Source organism: Mustela nigripes, unplaced genomic scaffold, assembly GCF_022355385.1.
Source record: "Mustela nigripes isolate SB6536 unplaced genomic scaffold, MUSNIG.SB6536 HiC_scaffold_20, whole genome shotgun sequence".
Taxonomy (NCBI): Eukaryota; Metazoa; Chordata; class Mammalia; order Carnivora; family Mustelidae; genus Mustela; species Mustela nigripes.
In genome coordinates this window covers 1,897,778-1,906,135 of record NW_026739436.1, presented here as the reverse complement: position 1 = coordinate 1,906,135, position 8,358 = coordinate 1,897,778, and the positions used below count along the sequence as shown (strand labels likewise).

Below are 8,358 nucleotides of genomic sequence, written 5' to 3'. Positions count from 1 at the left end.
ACCCAGTGCTCCATGCAATCCGTGCCCTCTATAATACCCACCACCTGGTACCCCGACCTCCCACTCCCCTGCCACTTCAAACCCCTCAGATTGTTTTTCAGAGTCCATAGTCTCTCATGATTCACCTCCCCTTCCAATTTACCCTAACCCCCTTCTCTCTAACTCCCCATGTCCTCCATGCAATTTTTAAAAATATCTGTATTATTATGAAGAAAGAGAAAGTAATGGCCACTTTGACTAAAATCTGTATTCTTCATTTGAAGAACATCTTTCTTCCAATATTTGACAATTATTCAGATTTTTAGAAGTGATTTCTTTGCAAAAACTGAACTGTGCAGATCCAAACAATAAAACATTAACTAGCAAAACTAGTTAATATCAATAATCCTACCAATACTGAAATATAGCCCCAGTTCAGAATTTAGATATTACACACACACACACACAGCTTAAAAGAGCTATTTAACCACATGATAGTACCACAAATAAAACTGGAAATTACCCATTCAGTGTAACTTAACTTTGTATAGACACAAGTCATTCTGTAATATGGTTATTTTCCATAAAAATAGAAATAACTTATTAAAATACCCTTTCAAAGATGAACAATGATGCTTATGTATAGATAATTGTGAAGCACAAAAATGAATACATAGTTTATACTACCACAGCAATAATATGCTGGTGTAAATTCTATCCAACCTATTGATCAGGTATTTAATAAAAATTATTGACCTTTTTTAATGGTGTCCAAATCTAAGCATATAATATGCAGTATGAGTTGAAGATTGTAAAAACAAAGCCTAATTCCTCCAGTATTGCCAAAAACCCATCCTTGGCTAATTAGTACTGCTTTAAATTTCCACTTGTGTTAAATAAGGGTCAATTGCCTCTTCTGAAGGTTAATTGCCTCTTCTGAAGGAGGTCAATATGCACACCAACATGTACCTCTGTTGCTACATGTTCTCTGCTATAAATGTCTCAAACATTGGGCTCTCAAATGGGATCATCAGTGAGCTGCCCAGAATATCATCCCACCTTGGCAGGATCATCAATATGTTTCCAGGTTTCATTTCCAAGAGCTTATAAAAAACTTCTTCCTTAAGAAGCTGTGACTTGTTTCCACCTCCCCACCAGTAGTCATCTTCAGACATGTGATCTTTTTTTTTTAAGTGTTTTGAGGCTTGAAGATTTACAAAAGTTGAATATTTAGGATGACTTTGAAAGATGTGTAGGTTTCATGAATGTAGAGTCACCTAAATATCAAAACATGAAATGTAATCATCCCAGTAATGTAAGTAATAATGACACTATAAAAGCAGACCTGTATCTCAGCATTTAGTAGATTACAGGTGAAATTATAGTATTGAAAGTTGTTCCTTGGGATGCCTGGGTGGCTCAGCCAGCTCAGGTCATGATCTGAAGGCCCTCAGATCAGATGGAGTCCCTCATTTGAGCAGAGAGACGACTTCTCCCTCTCCCCGGCCTGCCTCTCCACCTGCTTGTACTCTGTTATCTCTCTGTCCCTCTCTCTGACAAATAAATAAATAAAATCTCTTTAAAAATTATTCCTTACAAAATAATCTCTTTAAGATATAAAATAATAAACATTATCACAAAATAGCTGAATAGCTTCTTCTAGATCTTCAACTGTGCAAAGATCCAAAAGCTACATGGAGCTCCTGAGTTAAGCATTGTTAAGGTTAAAGTAGTGTTGTTGGGTTTCTCTGGGTCCATGTGAAATGGAAGCCAATAATAAGAAGTTCTTTAGGGGAATTCATCTGTTGATCACTTTTGAAAATTTTCAGTAAATTTCTTCACTATTTTATCTGTGGTACGAGGACAGGTTGCTTCAGCCATAGCAGTACTTCTCTCAAGTTCTTCAGGAATCAGCAGCCTGATTCCTGCTAGCATTATTCTCATCCTGCTGTTTAAGTTCCACAAACACAGGTATGATTACCACAGACAAACAGCTCAGGGTTTGCACAACATCTTCTCTACCCCATTCTATAGTTTCTTTGCATCAGGCTTCTTTTGTGGAGTGGTAAAGCTCCAGTCAGAATGAGTATTATTTCCTCTGCTGGTGGTCTGTGAATCAGAGCCCTGAGAGTCAGAGTCACTACAATTGTGCCCTTCTGCCTTCCATCTCTTAAATCAATCAGTTTGGTCAGGTAAGAAGTTTTCTTTGGACCCTTTACAATGAATTTGTGTTTCAGAAGTTTCTTAGCTATAGTACAAAATGAGGAATCTTTCAGGCAAGCATCAGAAACTCCTTAGAGGATTTAGTGAAGTCTCCAACAAGGATTGGACAATTGTGGGGTGGGGTTTTGTCTGTCTGTCTGCTTGTTTGTTTGTTTGTTTGTTTGTTTTGGATAAAAAACAGAACTCCCATTGGATGTGTATCAGAGTTCGGCAACTCCCCCTTGGCTAGCTCAGTAGTAGTACTTCCCAATGACCCACTGTCAGCTTTTGAGTCATAAGTTGGCTGTTAAATGACTTCAGGAGCCATCCAAATTGGTGTTCCCACAAATGTATTTCCTTTAACTTACGTATCTGCCAGGTGGCGAGCAACTCCAAAGTCATCCAGTTTAACATGCTCTTCTTCTGACAGCAAGACATTGGGAGCCTTTATGTCTCCGCAAATTTTCATTTCTCAATGCAGATAGCCCAAACCTTTCAAAATTCCCTTTAGTGTGATAGCTATCTGGAACTCATCAAATGGAGCAGCTCCAATGAGATCCAGAGCTGAACCACCATAAGGGTATTTAATTATTATCCATTTGAATCCTTTAAAATGATGCATACTATTTTTGGTACATATCAGCTGTCTCACTGACCCCAAACTGTTATTTTTTGCTGAATGTCTTCAATTTTATCTGCAGCTTCCTCGAGGTCTATGATTTTAACAGCAACCACTGGCTGGGTACAGCTATCAATTCCATCAAAAACCTCCAAAGGACCCTTTTCCAAGGCACTCCGATTTTGTGAACAGTTCTCTTGTGATCAGCTATGCTATCCTGTATCCGGTGAACTTGGCTAGCCAAAGGCCAGTAGGCAACTGCTGCTCCTCTCTGCTCCTGCTGTGGTGGCGCTTCTGGCTCAGAGGGCTTCTCCTCCGGGGGTAGTTCCAAGGGCTCTTCCAGGCTTCCCGATCAGATCCTTTCTGGCATCCACCCGCAGGCTCCGCCAACCCTGCTCCTCTCCAACTTGGGACGGCTGTGTGTGGCTGCAGAGACAAGGGCTGGAAGTGAGGCCACTCCTCCACACCTCCAAGCTTTAGGGAGAGGAGATGGAGAGATCCCAGCAACCTGCCCTCCAGCTAGTCGCTGGAGGCCATTGGGGGCTGTTCCTCCTTTGGTCCTGCCCTTGCTCTGGAGCGCAAGGCAGTGTCTGGAGTGCTGGGACATCCTCCAGTTGCCAGGCTGTGGCTGGGGTTGGCGAGGCAGCAAAGGGGTTGGCTTCTCTGCTATCAGGGGAGGAAAAGCTGCAGCCTGGGGGACCTGGTGCATGGCTCAGCCTGGAGAGGGAATCTGCTGTTAAGATATACATATACATTGTGAAATAATTGACGCAATCATGCTCATTAATATATCCATCACTTAACAACATTGTTAATAGTTTTCCACTTTATTGTGTTGTTTGTTTGTTTTTTTTTTTTTTTTTATCTCTTCCTGCTTTTTGGTGATAATATTTAAAATCTACCCTGAGAAAATTTCAAATATGCAATATGGCATTCTTAATTATACATGCATTGGTCCACATTACATCTCCAGAATTTGTTGAGAATTTTTTTTAATCATAAATGAATGCTAAATTTAGTCAAATGCTTTTTCTGCATCTGTTGGGATAACTGTATGGGTTTCTAGCCTTCATTATGTTAATGTAGTATATATATCATGGCAATTGACTAGTGGAAGTTAAAGTATCTGTACTTGGAAAAGATTCCACCTGGTTATGGTGTATGATCCCTTTAATGCATTATTGATTTTTATTTTTTTTTGTAAATTTCTTTTTTTTTTAATTTCTTTTCAATGCTCCAGAATTCATTGCTTATGCACCACACCCAGTGCTCCATGCAATGCGTGCCCTCCATAATACCCAACACCTGGCTCCCCCAACCTCCCACCACCCCACCCCTTCAAAACCCTCAGATTGTTTTTCAGAGTCCACAGTCATGGTTCTTCTCCCCTTCCAATTTCCCCCAACTCCTCCTCTCCATCTCCCTATGTCCTCCATCTTATTCCTTATGCTCCACAAATAATCTTTGCTTTGCTTTTCATGTAGAATTTCTGCATGTGTGTTCATCAAGGATGTTAATTCATATTTTTTTTTCTTTTTGTATGTCTCTGGTTTTGGTGTTAGGGTAATAAAGGCTACCTGAAAAAGGTTTGGGAGTGTTTCTATCTCTGTGTGGTTTTATGGAGGGAGAGGAGGGATGATTAGAGAATAGGTATTATTTATCCTTTAAACATTTGATGTAGTTCACCTGTGAGTCCACCTGGTCCTGAATTTTTGTTTGGTGGGCATTTTGTTTTGTTTCATTTTTAAGAATTTATTTATTTATTTGAGAGAGAGAGAGATAGAGAGAGAGGGAGAGCACAGTGCGTGCTAGAGAGCATGATCAACAGAGGGGGAGAACCAGACTCCTCGCTAAGCAGGGCGCTGCATGCTGGGTTCCATGCCCCTCTGCCTCCCCACCCTGGGATCCTGAGCAGAAGGCAGGCGCTTCCTTCACCAGCTGAGCCACCCAGGTGCATGGTGAGTTGTTGTTGTTGTTTCCCCCTTTAAACGAGAGATTCCATTGCAATCTTTTTTTCCTTTAAATAAGAGATTCCATTGCATTCCTACTTTGGTCCTTCCAGATTTTCTACTTCCTCCTAATTCAGTGTTGAAAGATGGTGTGTTTCTAGGAATTTAATTAATTCTAAGGCTGTCTAATTTTGGGGGATATAAATTATTATTGTTTTATATTCCTTTGTATTTATGTAGTTTTGGTTATAATTTGTCTTCTTTCTTATTTATTTAGAGTACTTCATTCCTCTTAGCTGGTCTGATTAAAGATGCATCAGTTTTGGGGCACCTGGGTGGCTCAGTGGGTTAAAGCCGCTGCCTTAGGCTCAGGTCATGATCTCAGGGTCCTGGGATCGAGCCCCGCATCAGACTCTCTGCTCCACGGGGAGCCTGCTTCCTCCTCTCTCTCTGCCTGTCTCTCTGCCTACTTGCGATCTCTCTCTCTCTCTCTCTCTGTCAAATAAATAAATAAATAAAATTTTAAAAAATGCTTCGGTTTGTTTATCTTTACAAAGAACCAGCTCTTAGTTTCATAGATCTTTGCTTGCTCTTCTTTAGTCTCTCACTTCTTCTCGCTCTGATCTTTACTTTTTTCTCTCTTCTAATTTTAGGCCATTTTCAACCTTCTTTCCCCTTAATGTAAAGTTAGAGTGTTTGAGTATTTGAGATTTATTTTGTTTCTTGAGGTAGATCTGCATTGGTCACTATGATCTTCCCTCTTAGCAGTGCCGTTGCCTGCGTTCTAATACTTTTGGAACATTGGATTTCCATTTTCATTTTCTCTTTGTATTTTGAAAATTTTCTCTTTCATTTCTTTATAGACCCCATTGGTTTTTGCTAGCATGTTTCTTAGACTCTACATATTTGTGTATTTTTCCAGTTTTCTTCGGTACTTGATTTCTAGTTTCATAACATGGTGGTCAGACAAGATGCTTCCCCTGATTTCAATCTTCATGAATTTGTTGACTTTTTTGGTGTCCTAATATGTAATCTATCCTGGAGAATGTTCCACGTGGACTTGAAAAAACAAAACAGAACAAAACAAAACAAAACTGTGTTCTGTTTTCTGGGGGTGGAATTTTTGTATTTATTAATTCCATCCAGTCTAATGGGTCACTTAAGGTCAACTGGTCAATAGTAGTATTCTTTATCTGGAACATCTACTTATTGAGGTAAGTGGGGTATCAAAAGCCCTACTTTTATTGTATTGGTTCTCTATTTCTACCTTAAGTCAGTTGATATTTGCCTTATGTTTTAGGTGCTCCCTTGCAGGGTGCAAAGACATTTTCACATGTTTATCCTTTTATTAGATTGATGCATTTATCATTACATAATATCCTTCCTTCTCCTTTGTTACAGCCTTTGTTAAAAAAAATAAAGTCGTTTAGATAGATATGTTTTGCCAACCCTTCTTTATTTTCTTTTAAAAAATTACTTACTTAATTAATATATTTTTAAATTTTTAATTTTTTATAAACATATATTTTTATCCCCAGGAGTACAGGTCTGTGAATCACCAGGTTTACACACTTCACAGCACTCACCATAGCACATACCTTCCCCAATGTCCATAACCTCACCCCCTTCTCTCAACCCCACTTCCCGCAGCAACCCTCAGTTTGTTTTGTGAGATTAAGAGTCACTTATGGTTTGTCTCCCTCCCAATCCCCTCGTTTCATTTTTCTTCTCCTACCCCCTTAATCCCCCATGTTGCATCTCCACTTCCTCATACCAGGGAGATCACATCATAGTTGTCTTTCTCTGCTTGACTTATTTAACTAAGCATGATACCCTCTAATTCCAACCACGTTGTAGCAAATGGCAAAATTTCATTTCGTTTGATGGCTCCATAGTATCCCATTGTGTATATATACCACATCTTTTTTATCCATTCATCTGTTGATGGACATCTAGGTTCTTTCCATAGTTTGGCTATTGTGGACATTGCTGCTATAAACATTCGGGTGCACGTGCCCCTTTGGATCACTACGTTTGTATCTTTAGGGTAAATACCCAGTAGTGCAATTGCTGGGTCATAGGCAGTTCTATTTTCAACATTTTGAGGAACCTCCATGCTGTTTTCCAGAGTGGTTGCACCAGCTTGCATTCCTACCAACAGTGTAGGAGGGTTCCCCTTTCTCCGCATCCTCGCCAGCATCTGTCATTTCCTGACTTGTTTATTTCAGCCATTCTGACTGGTGTGAGGTGATATCTCATTGTGGTTTTGATTTGTATTTCCCTGATGCCGAGTGATATGGAGCACTTTTTCATGTGTCTGTTGGCCATCTGGATGTCTTCTTTGCAGAAATGTCTGTTCATGTCTTCTGCCCATTTCTTGATTGGATTATTTGTTCTTTGGGTGTTGAGTTTGCTAAGTTCTTTATAGATTTCGGACACTAGCCCTTTATCTGATATGTCGTTTGCAAATATCTTCTCCCATTCTGTCAGTCGTCTTTTGATTTTGTTAACTGTTTCCTTTGCTGTGCAAAAGCTTTTGATCTTGATGAAATCCCAATAGTTCATTTTTTCCCTTGCTTCCCTTGCCTTTGGCATTGTTCCTAGAAGATGTTGCTGCGGCTGAGGTCGAAGAGGTTGCTGCCTGTGTTCTCCTCCAGCATTTTGATGGATTCCTTTCTCACATTGAGGTCTTTCATCCATTTTGAGTCTATGTTGAGAAGAAGTCAAACTATCACTCTTCTCAGATGATATGATACTGTACGTGGAAAACCCAAAAGACTCCACTCCAAAACTGCTAGATCTTGTACAGGAATTCAGTAAAGTGTCAGGATATAAAATCAATGCACAGAAATCAGTTGCATTACTCTACACCAATAACAAGACAGAAGAAAAAGAAATTAAGGAATCAATCCCATTTACAATTGCACCCAAAACCATAAGAGCACCAGGCTGGGCTGGGATTCAACTGAATCATTACTTCATAATACAATGTGTTGAAACTATTGTCACAGGATAGGCACCAATGAAAAGAAATTTCTTGGCATACAACAGTTAAAATGGCCAAAATTAACAAGACAGGAAACAACTTGCGTTGGAGAGGATGTGGAGAAAGGGGAACCCTCTTCCACTGTTGGTGGGAATGCAAGTTGGTGTAGCCTCTTTGGAGAACAGGGTGGAGATTCCTCAAGAAATTAAAGATTGTCCTTCCCTATGTCCCTGCCACTGCACTCCTGGGTATTTACTCCAAAGATACAGATGTCATGAAAAGAAGGGCCATCTGTCCCCCAATTTTTATAGCAGCAATGGCCATGGTTGCTAAACTGTGGAAAGAACCAAGATGCCCTTCAACGGATGAATGGATAAGGAGGATGTGGTCCATATACACTATGGAGTATTATGCCTCCATCAGAAAGGATGAATACCGACCTGTTGTAGCAACATGGATGGGACTTGCAGAGATTATGCTGAGTGAAATCAGTCAAGCAGAGAGAGTCAATTATCATATGGTTTCACTTATTTGTGGAGCGTAACAAATAGCATGGAGGACATGGGTAGTCAGAGAGGAGAAGGGAGTTTGGGTAAATTGGAAGGGGAGGTGAATCATGAGAG

General features: G+C 40.0%; 1 pseudogene; it reads right to left on the bottom strand.

Annotated features, from left to right (window-relative positions):
• Window positions 1-1,767: 1,767 nt before the first annotated feature.
• Window positions 1,768-3,509, bottom strand: LOC132008050 (serine/threonine-protein kinase 26-like; annotated as a pseudogene).
• Between the last annotated feature and the right edge of the window lie 4,849 nt (window positions 3,510-8,358).